We start from the raw sequence: 19,658 nt of genomic DNA on the forward strand, positions 1-19,658 counted from the left end.
GAAGGCTTCACGTGGTTGTTATAACGCGGCACTAAAGGCTTCTACACATATCGTCGGTGTCATGCTTAAGTGTTCCATACGCCATTTTTGAGATACAGGTGGTTTCTAGGGTTTTCCGGTATGCTCTTTCTGAATTTCTAGTCGGTTTTCTCCTACCTGCTCTAGTTTCCGAGATATCCATGCCACGACGGGAAAGCATCAACTTTTTTCAGTTATGAAATTAATATTTTAAAAACTTACAAGTTTAAAAACACATTTAAAAAATCAGAATTTTAATTTTCGATTTAGAAGTATTTAATTTATTGAGGCAAATGTGGAACATTTTTTTTCACTTTGTTCCATGTGATTTACAATATTTCACATTTGTGTCATAAGTGCGGATATGGAACAAATCGACAAAAATTCTTTTTGTTTTTATTTCAATCTGTTGTTCGGCTCAAGGTCCTCATAATAAAACAAACATTTATTTTGTTTTATATTTGTATTTATTTCCGATATTTCGATCGCCTTCGACGATCATCATCAGGGAGATTTGTCTTTTAGTAAAAGAACAACAAAAACAACATTTACTTATATGTAAATATAAACAAAAATATTTAACAAATATGTAATAATTACATTGTTACAAGTCAATAGATGACAACTTAAACCTTCTTTCTTCACAGGTGACTTCTAACTAAAGTTTTTTGCCATATTTATGTTTTTCTATGACATTTCTATAAATTGCTGCACAGTGTTCTGTGTCTGTTTTAAAATTCATCCTTTTTTCCGTCGGTACATTAATGATGTGGAGCATTTCAAGCATATATCTCCTTTTGTAATTGCTTTCCTGTGTCAAAATCTGCACTTCCTTAAAATTAGGAGTGTGGCCTGTGGAAGTGCAGTGTGCTGTAAGTGCAGTTTTTTGATCTGGCGGTTTGTTTTTTACCTTTTGATCGGATTTGTGCGAACTAAGCCTGGTTTTTAATTTAGTTTTTGTAGTGCCAATGTATACCTTTTGGCATACATTGGACTCGTCTCCATTACATCCAATTTTGTAAACGACATTGGATTTGTCGTCATTAGCAATTCTTGATTTTGTCTTGCTGAAAAAGGCTTGGTTAGTGTTACAACTTTTTAATGCTAATTGGTATTTTTCCTTGTTGTATAAATTAGACATGTAAAATCTCTCTGAAAATCCTGGAATATATGAAGATCTCTTATATATCTTCGGTTCTGGATCATGGCCATTAGGTTTTTTGGTTTTAGTTTGTTTTATTAAATCATTAATCGTTCTGACTGGAAAGTCATTCTTTTTTAATATTTCTCTGACTTTCTTTTCATTTTTTGCGTGGAAGATGCTGTCGCTAATATTGAAAACCCTATGTATAAAGTTTTTTGCTGTATTTATTTTTATTTGCCTGGGTTGCTTAGAATGAAAATTAACGATTCTTCCCGAGGCAGTGGGCTTTTGGTACCAGTCTAGTAAGATTGAATGACCTATTCTATGAATTATTGCATCAAGATAAGGAAGCTGGTTGTTTGATTCACACTCCATTGTGAATCTTAATTGGCTGTTGAACTCATTTAATACCTTTAATGTATTGTCAATTTCATTTTTCTTCACAATACAAAATATGTCGTCTACATATTTGGTTAATATTCTTGGTTTGATTTTTATGTTTTGCATTGTTGTGTCAAGTAGATCTTCCATGACAATATCTGCAATTATAGGGGAGATAGGGGAGCCCATAGGCATCCCTTTTTGCTGTTCATATATTTTGTCATTATACACAAAATATCTGGAATCTTTGATGCATATTTTCAAAATTTCAATAAATAAATCCATTGGGATTTTTGTATGTTCTTGGATGAGTGTCCACTTGTTTTTAATCGTGGTAATAGCTAAATTTACTGGCACACTGGGAAATAATGACACTACGTCAAAGGATATTAGTAATTCATCGTCGTCAATATTCTGTTGGTTGATTCTAGCTTTGAAGTCAACAGCATCCCTAATGTTGTATTTGGAATCTTTAGTTAGGGTTTTTAAAATTGTTGCCATGTATTTGGATAACTCATATGTAGGGGAATGAATACATGAACATATTGGACGCAATGGTGTGTCTTCCTTGTGTATTTTGGGAAGTCCATATATTCGAGGAGCAACCGACGTTTTGTTTATCAATTTATTCTTGAGAAATTCATCGATTAATTTCAGATCAAACAATCGCATAACCAACTTATTGTTCTTCTCCTGTAAACCAAAGGTTGGATCCTTCTTTAATCTTCTGTATGTACACCAATCCATGAGAATTTTATTCATTTTTAGATCATAGTCTGCTTTGGTCATAGCAACAGTTTTTCCGCCTTTATCAGCGTTTAGAATGAGTATGTCTTTATTATTTTTTATGAATTTAGTTGTTTGTTCCACTGTATCTAATATAAATTTATCTCTTTTACTCTCTTTTAAGAGTAACCAAATTAACTCTTGCATTTTCTTGTTTCTCTTTGCTCTCCAACGTCTGAATACAGTCCTCTCCCTCTGCTACAATATTGAACAAAGGAAACGTTTTATTTGTTGTGGGCAATGAAAACTTTGGCCCGAGAGATAGTAACCATTGCACATTGGTCGGTATGTCTGTGTCTGTTATGTTAACAAACCAATCTTTGTTTTGGTGAATGTTGAGTTCAAAATGCTGTTGTTGTTTTAAAACATAGGTGTGCACGGGCATCCACTGGTGGCTGCTGTAAAATACTCTTACTTTTATTAATTCAGCAAAACTCAGACGTTTAAGTATTTTTTGTAATTATTATTTAATAAATAATTTCATCCACGATTTTAGATTAAAATTGTGTTTTCACAATTAAAAAACCATTTAGAAAAACCATGAAAAACGACAAATGTTAAATTCTCTTATATTCTCTTAAATTCTGTTTTGCTCACCATTGTTTTAAAACGTGTAGTTTATTTCTGTGGGTTGCTTTATGTTTCTCAATCTCTCTTTTAAGAATGATACTCTCACTCTCCATGAATGCTGCTAAATCTTCTTCTTCTAATAGTTCGGTGAGTCGAGTTTTAGCATTGCTTAGTATTTTTGTTTTCTCTTGTAATTGCTTGTTTTTGCATTGTATTAGAAGTTTGAGAATTTTTGTATGAAAATTGTGTAAGTATGTGTCTAATGTTTTCCTAATAGTTGTTGGTATGAAATTGTTAGTTTTGAAGATTTTACATGTATTTTTCGTTGTGTTAGAAATAAAGTTTGGCGTAATACCTGCATCCCTACATTTCATGAGAAAAGTGGTTGTCGATTTTAGGCGTTCTGCTTGCCTGTTACTTCTAGTGTAAAGCTTAATATTGCTTTGGGTTCCTTGTTATATTTTTGTTTTATATTTCTGTAAAGCTGCATGTTGAATTCTGGGTATACTCGGCGTGCCTTCCGTGTGTTAATTATTTGGATGTAGTTTTTAGTTGACCTTTGATCTTTAAGTTTTTATTTCAATCTGTTGTTCGGCTCAAGGTCCTCATAATAAAACAAACTAAATTAAAAACCAGGCTTAGTTCGCACAAATCCGATCAAAAGGTAAAAAACAAACCGCCAGTTCAAAAAACTGCACTTACAGCACACTGCACTTCCACAGGCCACACTCCTAATTTTAAGGAAGTGCAGATTTTGACACAGGAAAGCAATTACAAAAGGAGATATATGCTTGAAATGCTCCACATCATTAATGTACCGACGGAAAAAAGGATGAATTTTAAAACAGACACAGAACACTGTGCAGCAATTTATAGAAATGTCATAGAAAAACATAAATATGGCAAAAAACTTTAGTTAGAAGTCACCTGTGAAGAAAGAAGGTTTAAGTTGTCATCTATTGACTTGTAACAATGTAATTATTACATAATTGTTAAATATTTTTGTTTATATTTACATATAAGTAAATGTTGTTTTTGTTGTTCTTTTACTTAAAGACAAATCTCCCTGATGATGATCGTCGAAGGCGATCGAAATATCGGAAATAAATACAAATATAAAACAAAATAAATGTTTGTTTTATTATGAGGACCTTGAGCCGAACAACAGATTGAAATAAAAACTTAAAGATCAAAGGTCAACTAAAAACTACATCCAAATAATTAACACACGGAAGGCACGCCGAGTATACCCAGAATTCAACATGCAGCTTTACAGAAATATAAAACAAAAATATAACAAGGAAACCCAAAGCAATATTAAGCTTTACACTAGAAGTAACAGGCAAGCAGAACGCCTAAAATCGACAACCACTTTTCTCATGAAATGTAGGGATGCAGGTATTACGCCAAACTTTATTTCTAACACAACGAAAAATACATGTAAAATCTTCAAAACTAACAATTTCATACCAACAACTATTAGGAAAACATTAGACACATACACAATTTTCATACAAAAATTCTCAAACTTCTAATACAATGCAAAAACAAGCAATTACAAGAGAAAACAAAAATACTAAGCAATGCTAAAACTCGACTCACCGAACTATTAGAAGAAGAAGATTTAGCAGCATTCATGGAGAGTGAGAGTATCATTCTTAAAAGAGAGATTGAGAAACATAAAGCAACCCACAGAAATAAACTACACGTTTTAAAACAACAACAGCATTTTGAACTCAACATTCACCAAAACAAAGATTGGTTTGTTAACATAACAGACACAGACATACCGACCAATGTGCAATGGTTACTATCTCTCGGGCCAAAGTTTTCATTGCCCACAACAAATAAAACGTTTCCTTTGTTCAATATTGTAGCAGTGGGAGAGGACTGTATTCAGACGTTGGAGAGCAAAGAGAAACAAGAAAATGCAAGAGTTAATTTGGTTACTCTTATAAATGATCATATGCGGAATACTAAGATGAGTAAAAGAGATAAATTTATATTAGATACAGTGGGGCAAACAACTAAATTCATAAAAAATAATAAAGACATACTCATTCTAAACGCTGATAAAGGCGGAAAAACTGTTGCTATGACCAAAGCAGACTATGATCTAAAAATGAATAAAATTCTCATGGATTGGTGTACATACAGAAGATTAAAGAAGGATCCAACCTTTGGTTTACAGGAGAAGAACAATAAGTTGGTTATGCGATTGTTTGATCTGAAATTAATCGATGAATTTCTCAAGAATAAATTGATAAACAAAACGTCGGTTGCTCCTCGAATATATGGACTTCCCAAAATACACAAGGAAGACACACCATTGCGTCCAATATGTTCATGTATTCATTCCCCTACATATGAGTTATCCAAATACATGGCAACAATTTTAAAAACCCTAACTAAAGATTCCAAATACAACATTAGGGATGCTGTTGACTTCAAAGCTAGAATCAACCAACAGAATATTGACGACGATGAATTACTAATATCCTTTGACGTAGTGTCATTATTTCCCAGTGTGCCAGTAAATTTAGCTATTACCACGATTAAAAACAAGTGGACACTCATCCAAGAACATACAAAAATCCCAATGGATTTATTTATTGAAATTTTGAAAATATGCATCAAAGATTCCAGATATTTTGTGTATAATGACAAAATATATGAACAGCAAAAAGGGATGCCTATGGGCTCCCCTATCTCCCCTATAATTGCAGATATTGTCATGGAAGATCTACTTGACACAACAATGCAAAACATAAAAATCAAACCAAGAATATTAACCAAATATGTAGACGACATATTTTGTATTGTGAAGAAAAATGAAATTGACAATACATTAAAGGTATTAAATGAGTTCAACAGCCAATTAAGATTCACAATGGAGTGTGAATCAAACAACCAGCTTCCTTATCTTGATGCAATAATTCATAGAATAGGTCATTCAATCTTACTAGACTGGTACCAAAAGCCCACTGCCTCGGGAAGAATCGTTAATTTTTATTCTAAGCAACCCAGGCAAATAAAAATAAATACAGCAAAAAACTTTATACATAGGGTTTTCAATATTAGCGACAGCATCTTCCACGCAAAAAATGAAAAGAAAGTCAGAGAAATATTAAAAAAGAATGACTTTCCAGTCAGAACGATTAATGATTTAATAAAACAAACTAAAACCAAAAAACCTAATGGCCATGATCCAGAACCGAAGATATATAAGAGATCTTCATATATTCCAGGATTTTCAGAGAGATTTTACATGTCTAATTTATACAACAAGGAAAAATACCAATTAGCATTAAAAAGTTGTAACACTAACCAAGCCTTTTTCAGCAAGACAAAATCAAGAATTGCTAATGACGACAAATCCAATGTCGTTTACAAAATTGGATGTAATGGAGACGAGTCCAATGTATGCCAAAAGGTATACATTGGCACTACAAAAACTAAATTAAAAACCAGGCTTAGTTCGCACAAATCCGATCAAAAGGTAAAAAACAAACCGCCAGATCAAAAAACTGCACTTACAGCACACTGCACTTCCACAGGCCACACTCCTAATTTTAAGGAAGTGCAGATTTTGACACAGGAAAGCAATTACAAAAGGAGATATATGCTTGAAATGCTCCACATCATTAATGTACCGACGGAAAAAAGGATGAATTTTAAAACAGACACAGAACACTGTGCATCAATTTATAGAAATGTCATAGAAAAACATAAATATGGCAAAAAACTTTAGTTAGAAGTCACCTGTGAAGAAAGAAGGTTTAAGTTGTCATCTATTGACTTGTAACAATGTAATTATTACATATTTGTTAAATATTTTTGTTTATATTTACATATAAGTAAATGTTGTTTTTGTTGTTCTTTTACTTAAAGACAAATCTCCCTGATGATGATCGTCGAAGGCGATCGAAATATCGGAAATAAATACAAATATAAAACAAAATAAATGTTTGTTTTATTATGAGGACCTTGAGCCGAACAACAGATTGAAATAAAAACTTAAAGATCAAAGGTCAACTAAAAACTACATCCAAATAAAAATTCTTTTTTTAAAAAAATCTTTATAACTTTTATATTCCAATATATATTCCTCTAAATTTTTGCAAATATGTTCTATATACTATTATTAATATTTCAAGTCAAAAATATAAATATTTGCTTTAGCCAGCTCCACACAGTTGTGTCGCAAAACATTAAAATGCGATTATCTCAAAACAGGCAAATGGCGTTTGGAACACTTAAGCATGACACCGACGATATGGCGATTTGAGCGTCGTGTTACAACAACCACATAAAAACTTCAAGAACAAATGTGGCGCCATTTTTCATGTGGTTGTTGTTTTCAACGCGGTCGGCTGATATTTATTTGTGTATACATTATTCATACTAGTTTTAGGCCATATTTATATTATAGCCTTTTGTAGGGTTAATGTTCTTAATGAGGATTTGTTTGACGTATACGCAAAATAAATTGACATTTGAAACCCGGAGGGTTTGTTAAATCCGGTTATATATAAACGTACTATTAACTCAAAGGGAAAACTCGATGTCGGATTTTATTATGCGGATAGGGGATAGTGTTTAGTTTTGTTAGATTTTAAGATTGCCAAAGTTTGAGCACAATAGGAATACATATGTTAACTCGTGCCACTGGGGACTAAAGGCCTGGGTACATAAGCTGCCTCGCCTGGTTACCTTGCGTTCCTGCTTCATTTCTGACATAACATAAAAGAATAAAGAAGGCCGAGCCAATTTCTAACTAGGTTTCCCTTTTCTTCTTTATTCTTTTATTTTTGTTATGTCATCAGAAATGAAGCAGGAAAGCAAGGCAACCAGGCGAGACAGCTTATGTACCCAGGCTCCAGTGGCATGAGTTAACATATTCCGATTGTGCTCAAACTTTGGTAATATTAAAATAAAAAAAACTATAGGGGGTGCAGCATAAAAAAATCCGACATCGAGTTTATCCCTTCAAAGTTTCCATAGTACAGTCGGACCTCGATTACCCGTGATTGTCGGGACCGATAATGGAGTCAATGTCTTTATGTTAAAGAACATCCACCACATATTACAAGAGTTCATAAATTCATTCTCATCAGATTCATCTGAATTGATATTGCCCCATGGTTTTTGTGATTCCGTAAATACACAAATTGTGTGAAACGGAAGAATTTCTATTTAAGTTTTGTTTATGTCATGTTCACACGAGCGTTTGAAGTACGTTGTTCGCCTCTCGAAATACGTACACGAATTAACACCATTCATAACTAAAGCTGAAAACAGATACAACGTTTGATTAAAGTTTTGTGTCGTTTTGGCCGTTTTTACACTGTTGGGCATGATGCCGAAAAATTCAAATTCATTTGAAATATATGCCGACAAACAGATAAACGCTGGACTTTGGTATCGTCGTCGCCCTGTTGTTGTTGTTTTTTTCTCGACGCCCAACGCAAAACTTTAATCAAACGTTGTATCTGTTTTCAGCTTAAGAGAAACATAATTTATCTTTCCTTACTTTTGTTTCCTCGTTTTCATGAGAATTTGAACACATAACACGTGTAACATATATTAAATGAGCAGGAAAACACTAAACTTTCCTGCGAATGTATATTTTACATTGAATTCCACACTTCCATTAATTCTGAACATTTTGGAATTTTCTGTACATTTTTATATGTTTCTATCTTCAAAATTAATACCCTAATGCCATGTTCATACCAGCATTTGAATAACGTCGTTCGTTCTCATAATTACGTACAGGAATTAACCCGTTCATACGACATGGTACACAATTCATAGCAACATGATTAATATTTTCATAGTTTTTGTTTACTGATTTTAAAGAAAGTTTCAGCCAAAAGACGAGTAAAGTTAATTGATATGAACTGAAAATATATTTGTCCTTCTTTCAGATATCTATTTAATATTAAATTAAATTAGTTTCATTCATGTTTTCTATTGTTTCTCACAATTTTGGTGTTTTCAGTATATTTTCAAATTTTTCTATTTCAATAATTAACGAGAGAGAGACCTGCCAACATATCTTTTTGGTATACAGACATTCCGGCAGGCATTTGATTTTTGTTTCTAAATTTGTACGCGAATTTGAAACGATGGACAAGAAATACAACTGCAATGAAATAGAAAACAAAATTTGCTATGATTTGAATGTATACTAGTCGTTAAACCGTTAACTTTTCATTCATGATTTTCAGATTTTCTAAAAATGTTTGGTCTTTTTATAAATTTTTAAATTTTATATTTTTCCTGTCATAATTAATTTATTTCGATAAATTCTCTCATTTGTTAGAGGTGGGACTTATTATATCGTCATTCTGAGAGTAATTTAAATTGAACAATGTACACAAATCGTTGTTCGTTCTCAATATTTTGTATGGGAAATGAAGTAATTACATCGTAATTTGGGGTCGAACAACGAATAGAGAGCGAAACACCGTCAGTCTGAACAAGGCATAAACAGACGTCTGAGTTAATTTGCATTAAAAATTCCATAATTTGAATTAATTTTTCACCCTGACAGGCGATAGTTTCTGCATTTATGAAACAGCTGTTTGTGTTGTTTGCTTGTACCCAGCAGACCATACAAAAGTTCGCCAAATATGCGAAACAAATATACTTTTTACCATTGACTTTTCACCACGACAACGCAAAAATTAATTAAATTTTTACGCGAAATTTTTGAGTCTTTTTATGTTATAATAAAAATAGCTCTGTTAATATACGTGCAAGAATCTTCATGTTTTACCACTTTTTACTGGAAAAGCGTTCCTTTACTTCTGTCAACGTACAATTCATATGCGAGCAGTTTACAACTTTTACTACTTTTGCCGGTTTTACCATTTTCAAATGTAAAGGAACAGGCCAATAGTCGCAAAACTGTAAAGAAGCATTTGAAGAAGATATTATTTTCGATAGAATTGGTATGGTGGGTAAAGAAATGTTTGTGAAAATAAAAATTTTAAAAATAATTTTGATAGAAGGCTCGAAAAACGATTAGCTGCTATGCTATTCGCGAAAGACCACTACTTATTTGAAAGAAACGCGACAATTACTGATTTGTTTTCTTTTCTTTATTTTCATAAACATGGAAATTTGACAAAAGACAATTGATTTTCAACAGCATTGCCATTTTGAAATAGCTAAATTCATTATAAATTCAGTTGGATTTTCTGCATTAAAAATGGGGATAATGTTCAAATTTATTTGAATAAAGGCTGTTAACGCAAATTAACTAGGCGTTTACACAAGACAGACTGTCTGCAAATACAACTCTGATTTACTAACACATACATACATTTGTCGTTTGTCTCCCAGCTGTCCATCATTTTTTCAGAGACAGCCGGGTTAACAAATTTTTGACATTTTCGTAAAAAAGAATTGAAATGTGTTGAAAACAAAAGAACATGAACAAAAACAAAATATGTGAACGGAAAACAAGAAGAAATCGACGATTTTCATTCATAATTTTACAACTGTTTTTGCAGTTGTCTGGACGCCTACGTCACACAGGCAAGTTTTGGTATTTTGAGAATCAATACATGAAGTCAATTGTCCTGTCATTTGTAAACGCAGGGTTAGACTGCCGTCTGTCTAGGCCAGGGCTGCTCATTTCTTCACGGTAGCGTAAATTGAGAGTAAACATCAGTCGTTGTTTGGCCTGCAACGGAGAAACACATTTTCAATGTGAGCACCTATGGTCTAGGCTACAATGAGAGAGAGAGAGAGACATGTCAAAACAATAGGTGTGTACGATAACCCAAACATTTTTACAAATTCGTACAAATTTTTACTGAATGCTATTCGATAACAAAATTATCCAGCAAAAGAGAGCGAGTTGAGAGAGGTTTTTTGACAGTTCTATGACTGAGAACTTGCAAATTTTTAGCTCTGTTCCAGAACTAAAAAGTTTTTACAATTTTTACCACTTTTACACATTTTGCGTTCCCGTACACAAAATTTATATGAAAATCGTTTACGACTTTTACAACTTTTACGACTTTTACCACTTTATAAAGTACGGGAACAGGCCATTTGCTGGGAAAATTTGTCCAGCAAAAATTTGCAAGTCTGATCAGCTGACTTTTATAGCCCGTTTAGACTATACCCTTATACGATGATTAAGGGCATTATCTCGATTTAAGTGCTTAATCCACCCAAATCCACCATGATTTACCATACAAAATTAAATCAACTCAAAACTTGGATTTGTTTTAAATCAAATGTTAAATCGAAATATTTTGATATACAAAACTGCTTTTTGCTCCTAAAAATGCAACTATTGCAGTCTGTACCAATATTGGCAAATATGTTCACGTGTCGTTTATTTACTAGGGTTATGACTTTATGACCTTTTTTCTCAAACATGATTTCCTGTAGCGAGAGTGAATGAACTTTTGCCTATTAAACATTTGCTCCAAAATTGTTTTCCTGTTGCACGAATAAGTGATATTTTGCCTATTAATGACTAAAATAATTTTTATTCCATTTAAATATTGAAAAAGTTCCCGCACAAAGCACTTTCAATTTATGTGATACATGGAATAAAGCTATATATGATATAAAATGATATATATGTAATAATATGACGATAAAATTGGTTAGAAACAAAAGCTTATGCCATTCTAGATATGTCGTGTGGCTTTAACAATTGTTTTGGGTTATTTATGCTTAAGGTGGCTCCAAAAATTTTTCCAAAAGCTCATCTATAAAAACTTTAAAAGCTTTTTGTGCGTGAGCTTTTTTCTATCGAATCACCTTGTAATTAAGATTTTATCTAATCTTATCAAAATATGACACAGGGATGTGAGGTTGTAAAAAAGTCATTACCCTATTATTTACATTTTTCAAATAACAAACACACAAAAACAAACAGAAGCGGAAAAATAGAAAAAATATTAAATAAAAATAAATGGCCTGTTCCCGTACATTATAAAGTGGTAAAACTTGTAAAAGTCGTAAAAGTGGTAAACGACTCCCATATAAATTGTGTTGTGTTTTTGTGTACGGGAACGCAAAACTGGTAAAAGTCGTAAAATGTGTAAAAACTTTTGAGTTCTGGAACACTGCTAAAATGGATGTAGCTTTAATTTAATATAAATTGTAAACAACATATTTAATAGCAATTTGTCAGATTATTTTTTGCAGTATTCCATTCCATTTTTAATTTTCAAGCAATTCTTTTTGCAAATTCGCGTATATATGTATACGTAAACAATGATCAGCTGACTGGCATCTTATATCATTTTAGACTAGTCTAAACAACTAGGATTTGAAAGTTGGATTTAGAAATCGGGTCGATTTAAAATGACTAGTCTAAACGGGCTATTAATCAACTGTCCAATGTAAACAACTTGAAATGTTAACATTTTTGACCAAGAAAAGGTGTGTACGATAACCTCGCAAGTGAAAAGTACTTGCAAATACTTAGCAAGTTCTCAGCAACCTCTCTCCACCATTTTTACTCTCTCGAAGCAAAAAATTTGCAGATTGTTATCGAACAGCAATTTGCAAAAACTTGCAAGAAGTCAGCTGATTTAATAAACAAGAAGAAGATGATGGCGGAAAAGATTAAATTTAACAATTGAAGGTGTCTATCATTTTTTTATTCAACAACAAATGTATCAAATGTCAACAAATGTGAAACATCCAAATATATCCTCATCAAATCCAACAAGAATAATAATAAATAATGGTTTTAGACCCAAGTATGTTTGGACGAAATCCGTTTCAGACAATTTGGAGTTGATTTAGCAATGTCCGTCCGCCGGTGTGGCTGGCTGGAACGCACGATAACTCTCGAAAGAATCAACCGATTCGCTCCAAATTGTTCGTAATAGTTTGCCCAAACTTAGTTTAAGTTCGGTGATGGGTTACATATGTCCACTCCTTCAGATACCTCCCCCACAAAAGTTCGAAAAACCAGGCGCAAGTCCATACTTCCTGAGAAAATAGCCTTAAAGGTGCAAAAAACCCCTGTGACATCGTATGTAATGGTTGGAGCGCAAGTTAACTCTCGAACGAATCTGCCGATTCGGTCCAAAATTTGATGTTAGTAATATTTTGACCTAAGTATAAGTTCGAAGATAAGTCATATCAGTCAACTCCTTCAGGTACCTTCCCCACAAAAGTTCAGAAATGTTCGAAAAAATTGTGCTCACGATAACTCTTAAGGGAGTGACCGATTTGGTCCATACTTTACACATCCTAATATATCTACCAGATATAGATCAGGTTCGAATATGAATCATATTTATCCAGACCTTCGGGTACCTCCCACACAAAATTTCGGAGAAGTTCAGTTTATGACCTGCTCTCGAATCACTTTGATATTTTTTGAAGCAACTTGCATTCGCTGCCTCAATTACGATGGTAAAATTTTTTGCAGGGGCAAGTCCATACTTTTTAGAACCACCCGAAAGTTGTAAAAACCTCTATGGCACCATACATAGTGACTGAAGAGCACGATAACTCTCGAACTGATCAACCGATTTGGTCTAAAATTTGGCCTTCGTCATATTTTGTCAAAATTTAGTTTTTAGTTCGAATATGGGCAATACCAGTCCACAATTTCCGGTACTTCCCACCACTATTTAAAAAATGTCACTAAAATGGTACGCACAATATCTCTTGAACGTGGCAACCAATTTGGTCCACACTTTTGATCTCCTAATATTTTGTCCAAATTTCGGTTAACTTCTAAAATGGCCCATATCGGTACTTTATGGTACCTCCGCCACAAAAGATTAACATTTGGGATCCTTGGGAAATGTATAGTGTGCGCGATATCTATCGGAAAGATATGACTCCCAAAATAAGATCAACTTCATAATGGACTATCTCTGTCCAATCCTTCAGGTACCTCCTCCGCAACACTTTTGAACTTTAATCTTATCGTGTTAAAGCCTCGGTACATAAGGCTGAAATCATTTCTGCCTCTTATGTGACGAGGCCAATGCACAAATATAAAACATACTGGAACGCAGGTCGATGTTTGAAATACGTTATTTATTGATATCGTTGGGAATACCTGTAGTGGGATTCTGTAACTCATTTTTGCTGTTATCGATAATTGTCGATAAAATTAAAATGCTTATAATTTCGATAATTAACGAAATTTTTCGGTAAGTTAACGATGAATAAAAAGTAGTCGCTAGCCTCTACCGACACAAACAGTGATGCAAACTTTTCTTTATGTTTTTAGTCATAATTTTGCGATTTAATTTTAGCGATTTTTGTCGGTAACAGCAAAAATGAGTTACAGAATCCCACTACTGGCCGTCTACATCGTGTTTCTCCTACTCCATGAATGCACCGCTTTTTGCTGGGATTTGATACCTTTAAAATAAAAAAATGGTCACCACAAACTACAAAATAGCTTCGTTCCAGTACTTTTTCAGTGGCAAAAATAGCAAAAGAGAAAACTGCCGAATTTGCTCTCAGAACAAATACTTTTTCAAAAAGAACAGGAACGGAAAATATAGTAATGTTCATAAGTATGTCAAGAACGAAAAATGGCAAACGACACATGAAAAATAAAAAAAATGTATGTTTGTATGTTTGCAATGAATAGTAATTTCAAATCAAATGATGCAAGTCATTTGCTGGTCATTTTCAATCAATTTTCCAAATTTAGAACGCCATTGGGACAAATACGATGTTAACTGTGTCTACGTTCCCCGCAGGTTGGAAAATTTCTAAAGTAGTGCCTATACGGAAAAGTAATGATTCTCGGGATTATAGACCTATATCAATTATGCCGATAATCTCAAAGATGGTTGAGCATATATTGAAAGATCAAATGCTGAGTTACATCAATGAGCTATCACTGTTGCATGATAGCCAGTATGGATTTAGATGTAGCCGTAGTACAACGTCCCTCCTTGTTGGATTGACTGACAATGTGAGGAAGACTGTTGGTGGGGGTGGTTGTTGTGTTCTGTTGTCTTTGGACCTTGAAAAGGCCTTTGACAAAATTAATCACTTCATTTTGATTAAGAAGTTGCATCGTTTTTTCAATTTTTCGTCTTCAGCATGTAAGCTTATCTTTTCGTATTTGTTCCGGAGGTTGCAATATGTGAGTTGTAAAAATTGTGTTTCGAGTATGCTACCTGTGAGTAGTGGTGTGCCCCAAGGTTCTGTCCTGGGGCCTTTGTTGTTTATAATGTATATTAATGATTTGTTTGGTTGTATTAATAGTAGAAATTGTTTGTCATTTGCCTTTGCTGATGATATACAGGTTTTGTTTAAAGGGGAATATGTTTTTATGGATGTTTTGCAGTCTTCTATTGATTTTAATATTAATATGTTAGTCACGTGGTTGTCCAACAATGGGCTCTCAATAAATACTAGTAAGACTAAGGCTATGTTTTTTGGCAACTTCCAAGAGAGTTCTATAAATGTTTCCATCTATAGGGAGTCTATAGATGTTGTAAGCTCGATGAAGTGTCTTGGTTTGTTGCTTGATAGTGGTTTGGAGTTTGATCTGCATGTTAATTGTTTAGTTTCCAAGGTAAACTTTATTTTAAGAAAGTTGTACTGTTTGGATATTGTCCTACCTAAGAAAATTAGGATACAGGTAGTACATGCATTGATAATGCCACATTTTTTGTATTGTATTGAGGTTGTTGGTGGAAGTTGTGGCAAAGTTTTGCGTAAGCTTAAGCTATTGTTTAATAGGGTCATGCGCTATGTTTTTGTGCTTAAACGTCGTGATCATATTTCTTCGTATGTAGAAGAATTTCTTGGTAGTTCGTTTGATGTTTTTTCTGAATATTAGGTGCATGTTGTTTTTCTTTAAGGTGATACAAATCCAAGCCCCTTCCTCTGTTTTAGAGTTATTTGTTTTTAGTAGATCGGAGAGGAATAAACAAATTCATTTACCGCGTTTGACGCCTTTTTTGGAAAAATCCTTTTTGGTACGGGTTGCCCGTGTGTTCAATGGTTTACCGCAAGATCTTAAGACCTTCAGTGGCTCCTTAATCCGTTATAAAATGAAGTTATTTGAACATTTCAATCGGAGTGATTTTGAAGATTAATAATTTTTCGACTAGTACAAATTTTTGTTATGATTGTTTATGTTCCTTATTTCTAATATTGCTTAGCTGATTACTAAACAGATCTTCATATTTTCTTTAATTACATCCTGTTAATGAATTTTAAGACTATCAAATTAAATTTATTGTTAGATTTAAGCTTTTGGAGTAGTGTATGTTTTGTAGCTTTTGGAACCGCTCTTGGCCCTATGGGCTAGGTTCCCATTTATGAAAATAAATTGAATTGAAAAATTGAATTGAAATTATGTTTTTTACAAAAGCTTCAAACACAAAATCATCCCCTTCGACCAATTTGGCGTAGGCTAATCAATATACATATGTACATATCTCCATATTATGTGGAAAATAAAAAACATGATAATAATTCCTTAAAAGATTTATTGTTCGGGTACTTATTTAATCACTTCATTATGTTTTTGGTCCACAATAATATCGACTGACCTATGTATGTATATCAAGCAAATAAAATAAAATCAGCTAGTCTTATCCTTTCCATTCTGTGGTGTTGAAGGAAGGTAACATATGGCTTTCGGGGAAAACAACTTTTGGGATTTCGTATGCCAAGCATTTGTTCCACCGAGGATATTATTTTATCAGAAGTTAAATTTTGAAGGGCTTGAAGAATACAAATCAAGTTGTTGTGGCGTAAACCTGTACAGAAGATGATTCCATCTGCGAAATTTGATAACTCCCTGTACCAACTTGCGATGCCATTCATGCATTGGCCATTGCAGTAGTCGATCTGTAAGATTGAAATTGTTAAAAAATATGCGATTTGATGACATTTTATATTTCAATACCACGTATTTTCATTTAACGATTCAGCAGTTACCAGCGAGATGAATTAATTTAATGTTGGCTGCATAATTTCAATTTAATTTGCTTTCAAATTATTTTTATTGATGTTTTGGTTCAGACTTTTTATTTCTTTCAAAAAATGTCAAATATTCCTTTTGACAAATTTCCAATTTTTACACAACCAAATTTGTGTAGTAGAAAATAGTAGAAGAGAAAGCCATTTGGAGCTATTTTTGTTTAAAGAGAACAGCAACTTTTGCCAGTTTTTGTAGTACAGGAACGCATTTTTATCAAAAAATTGTAAAACTAGTACTAAATAGTACTATTTTGCAGGTTCTGGAACACAGCTAATAAGTTATTTTTTACTTACATTATCGTTTTCCATATTTTATTTAATATTGTTTTCCTTTTTTATATCTGTTTATTTTAATAGACAAACGTTTGTTTATGTTTTTGCCAAGAAGTCCGCCACAAAACATTAGAATTTAAATCAGCTGATCAAACTTGCAAATTCTTACAAGAAAAATTTTCCTTGCAAAAACTTGTAAACAAAACTCTCCAAAACTCTCCAATATTCTCTCACAATTGTCTCCAAATTCTCTCTCTCTTACTTTGCAAGTTTGTTATCGAACAGCATTTTGTAAAAGTTTGTGCAAATTTGCACAAACTTTTGGGTTATCGTACAGACCTAAAATTTCACAATTCCACATCTTTTTATGCCAAGTTTACACTTGCGCTCCAAAATCCACTGGATTTCACGAAATCCTGAAATACACCCCGATGTTTACATTTATTTTTTGTTGATTTCAAACATATCACAATGATCAAGGTAGATGCATATGCGCAGCTGATCGCACACGAAATTTCAAAACAAGTTGTTGTAAATTGAATTAATCATCAAAAATATACGACAATATAGAACTTAACAACTTTATTTGGAAACTTATCGTAAAATTATCTATATATCGTATTAATTGTGTATAGTACTAACAAATGAAAAAATAAAAAATGATTTTATTGTTGAGACATCGTTATAATAAATTTTGATAGGTAAAAGTTGTGCTCAGAACCTGCACAATATTAGTACTTGCAGTAGTTTTCCCGTTTAGTGCTAAAAATGCGTTCCCGTACTCCGAAATCTAGCAAGACTTGCACTTATCTTTAAACAAAAATAGCGCCGAATAACACCCTCTTCTCCTGTTTTCGCCATACAATTTTGGCCTAGTAGAAACTAGCAGCAAGCATGTTCATGGGCATCTAATATGATAGCTGATACGTTGATTTTGACGTTTATGATAAAGTTTTTGCAATTTCCGTCATTTTTTCGTTCCCGTATTTTTTAAGAAATTTGTATTGGGAAGCAATTTTTGACAATTCGCTCTTTTTCTAACATTACCATTAAAAAAGTACGGGAACACAATGAAAAATAGCATTGTAACAAAGTAATTTAATATTTTTTTCACATTGTTTACAAATTTTGACACTAAAATTTTTTGTTGCAGCAATTGACCATCTACCTTGTTTATTGTGATACGTGAAAAGTGTTGCAACTTTTGGTACTTTTTTAGGCAAAAGCAGGGTTGTATATCATGTGTACTGTGATTTCGATGTTGATTTCGCTGAAATCACGAAATGAGATGATTTCATTTTTGTATGCGAAATCATGAAAAATTTTGCTTGATTCCGCGCGAAATCACGAAACGCCTTCGAAATCACGAAACGACGCCAAATGTAAACTAAGCATTAGATTCTAGAGCGTTGTGGATAGAATTATCGCTTTAAATAAGTAAAATATAATTTTAAACGTTGTGTTTTTGTTCCATTTGGTTTAAAATATCAAAAGAAACAAAAACAATGTTCATACATATGTATGTACATTTTCGGAAACAGCTGACTTTCTTGCAAGTTCTTACAAAATATTGTTCGATAACTTTCTGCAATTTTTCTTGCTTGAGAGAGTAAAATTCATTGAGAGAGGTTGCTGGAACTTGCTGAGTAATTATTGCTGTGAAAGTTATTGTACACACCTAATATTTGTGTATACAGACTTTCAGGCAAGTATTTGACTTTTGTTTCTAGATTTGTACGCGTATTTCAAACAATGGGCAAAAAAATGTAACTGCATTTGAATGTATACTAATCGTTGAACCGTTTACTTTTCATTCATGTTTTGCAGTTTTTCTAAAAAACCCTTACATTTTTAAAATTTGTATTTTGTCTGTCATAATTAATTTATTTCGATAAATGCTCTCATTTGTTAGAGATGGGACATATTTTATTGTTGTTCGGAGAGTATTTCTACTTGAACAACGTAGAAAAATCGTCGTTCGTTCTCAGAATTTTGTATGGGGAATCAAGTAATTTATTCGTATTTGAGGGTCGAACAACGTATAGAGAACGAACGACGTACCGTGGAAACGGAACATTAAGTCTGTCTGGTTACTTTCCCAGCAAGGATTGCCCAGCAAGAACTTTCTGAGAGAATAAGGAGTTTTTATTCTCTTTTGCAAGAGAACTGTAAAAAGTAAACAGACACTTTCCCAGCAAAAACCAGCAAGTAATCAGCTGACTTGCCAAAACAGAACAATTTGTCCCTCAATAAAAGAACCAAAGGAAGCAAAGATATTGTATTTTTTTAAAAATAAAAAAGGAAATGACCAACAAATGTATTTTTTCACTTTGCAACTTTGTTCTCCAAAAAAACAATACCATTAGGCTTGCTATTTCCACAATAAAATTGTTTTTAATTTTCACAAACATAAATCAACAACAAATTAAAGACAGCTGATTGATTGTTTTCAGGAAGAAGAAGAGGTTGCAAGTGCTTGCTAGAAGAAATTTGTCCAGGAAGAATTTGCAAGCTCTCAGTG

This window comes from Musca autumnalis, unplaced genomic scaffold, assembly GCF_047663935.1.
Source record: "Musca autumnalis isolate F117 unplaced genomic scaffold, ASM4766393v1 scaffold_4, whole genome shotgun sequence".
Taxonomy (NCBI): Eukaryota; Metazoa; Arthropoda; class Insecta; order Diptera; family Muscidae; genus Musca; species Musca autumnalis.